Genomic DNA, 2,902 nt, shown 5'->3' with positions numbered 1-2,902 from the left:
AAATCTTATTAACAATAACTTTCTCTTGATTTGCTACCTCTATAATCAAATTAGGCTCTAGTGGGTACGCAACATAATTTAACTTATCAAGAATGCTTTCAGAAATAAAAGATCTGGTCGGTCCAGAATCCATCAAAACTTTTACTTCTACTGAGTTTAAGACAAGCATACCTGCTACCACATCCACATCTTACACCGCATCTTTCATTGACATGTTAAAGGTCCTAGCTCTGGGTTGAGCTGATGGTGCTGGGAGAGACGGCGGTCCAGCAATTCTGAGAACATTAGCCTTCTGCACAGGCTCCTTGCAATTTCTAGCCATATGGCCTACCTTACCACACTTGAAACAAGCCAAGTCAGGCTTCCTTACTTCATTTGAACATTCTGAAGAATAATGCCCCTTCTGGTTGCACTTAAAACATGTTATATCCAGCTTATTACACCTCCCCGGGTGTCTTTTTCCACAGTTCCTGCATTCTTGCATCTGGGGCCTGCTATCCTTTCCCGGTTGTCCAGCTTTCTGGAAACGGTTCTTCTGAGCTCCATTCCCGGGTCTAAACTTCTGAAACTTTTTGTTCTGACCTCCACCATTCTTTCCAAACTTTCCTCTGAACTTGAAACTTCCTTGCTCTTGCTCAGAGCTTTCTAACTTCCTCTTTCTTCCTTCATTTTCTCTTCGAGCAGCTTCCCGCTCACCTTCCACTATCATTGCCTTTTGAACCAAGGCAGCATAGTTCTTGATCTCCAACATTGCTATTTGACTCCTAATCCATGGCTTAAGTCCCTGCTGGAACCTTTTAGCCATCTTTGCTTCAGTATTCACGTACTCTGGCACGAACCTCACCAACTCCGAAAACTTCACCTCATATTCTGCTACCGACATTTCCTCCTGTCTAAGATCCAAAAATTTCATCTCCAACTGATCTTGCATATAACTTGGCAAATATTTTTCCAAAAACATCTCAGTAAACTTCTCCCAAGATAAGTCTTTGCCTTCCAACAACGCCTTAGAAGACTCCCACCAGAAACTTGCTTCATCCCTCAAATAATAACTTGCGTACTGAGCTTTCTTATCGTCCTTAACTTCGGCTAGCTCAAAGGCTTTTTCCATCTCTCTCAACCACGACTGTGCTTTAATCGGATCTGGCAAACCTAAGAACTCTGGAGGGTGAACAGATTTAAAGTGCTTGAAATTTCCAACTTTTGGGGCCACAGGTTGTTGCAAAAGCTGAGCAAGTCTGCTCATCAAAGTGGTTTCTGGGTTTATTTCTGGGTCTTGGGTGGGAATTTCTTCTTCTTGGTGATCTGGTGAGTTGGCCATTTCTTACAAACATGATTGAGCAATTACTTAGCAATACGATAACATGGCATATATAACAACAATATTTATGAAATCTCTTTTATGGGTTTTAAGTTTTACCCAATTTGCACATGCAATCCTATTACTACATAAATCTCATATCAGTGTTGTTTTATCATGGCACGAAATAGGGTTTTACGATCTTTAGACATGGTTGTACGAAAAACATGGTTGTATTTAAAACATGGCATTGAGAACAGTTTATAAGATAAACAAGGTGCACAAAGGAAAGCAAGATAATAGATTTATTTAAATCAAGGGTTACATAGGAAATATTCTGGATTTTAAGGTTCTGAAACATGGTACAATAAATAGCAGGGTTAAACAGAGGAAAAACTGGAATACATCTCCCTATCTACCCCTAACTTCCAACTACTACTATTACTACGCTGGTCCGAAATACAACAAGATAAATGAAAAAGGAATCCCGGCATCTGACCAAGTATCCCAAAGCCTACCGGCGCTGAAAACAACAACAACAATCTACGGGCTCAACCAACAGTCCCGTCTAATCATCTAGGATCTCTCTCAACACAACCAACATCCAGCGAATGATCTTATGCAGCCTCCGGGCCTCAGCATCAGCATCACTAGTGGATGGTCCCTCATCCAATCTCCTCCTGGAAACCTGCTCCACCATCTTCACTCGAACTCGCCATTCATCATCCATAACAGAAGCACACTGCCTAGACTCCCTGGCTAGTCTATCCACCAAAGCTCCTAACTCAGGAATGCGGGAGTACACAAAGTCTCGGTCCTGGGCTAACTTGCCACCAATACTGACAGGAACAGTCTTAGGCATCTCCGACTCTAGCTCAGGGGCAGGGGTCTCTGAATCAAGCCTCAAGGGTGAAATCTGCATGGGGATCTCACTACTCTCAGAAGGGTCCTCCTCTGGGTCTGAACTAACATATACAGGCTCCTCTGGAGAGGGTGGAATAGGGTCCACAGGGGTACCAGTCAAGCTAATCTCTGAGTCTGAATCACTACCACTACTAGGATCCTGAGAGAAAATATAAAACAACAACCAAGAAACAACGTTAGGGTCAAATAAAGCTTCCAGCTAACTCACACCCTAACTCTAGTTTCTGCTTTACCAATCAAACACTTTCCTTAGACTATACCTAATAGTCTAACTCAACTCTACATAAGTCGAACTCTCTCGCGATATAGATATATTCCCAAAATACCCCTTTTTTTAAAACCTAACTTGTCTCAGGGACTAGATCATGTAGCTCTGATACCAACTTGTGACGACCTCAATCTCGGGGTTAGGAAATGAGGACTCACACACCTCTAATCAACTAATTAAATATGCATAAACCCCGATTAACTACTAACAGGATCAACAGGATAAAGTATGAGACAAGATTACAACTACCAATCACCGAATATAACTTACAAACCCAAAATATTATTAAATAATCAATATCGATTCCGGCTGGGAACCGACAGATAACCCATTATATCTTTAAACACCTCTTACTAGGCGCGAGCTCACTCATAACCTGTACTACCTGCTCTGGTAACTGGAAGCCCTCA

This window comes from Apium graveolens, chromosome 9, assembly GCF_009905375.1.
Source record: "Apium graveolens cultivar Ventura chromosome 9, ASM990537v1, whole genome shotgun sequence".
NCBI classification, from domain to species: domain Eukaryota; kingdom Viridiplantae; phylum Streptophyta; class Magnoliopsida; order Apiales; family Apiaceae; genus Apium; species Apium graveolens.
Note: the sequence above shows the minus strand (reverse complement) of the source record.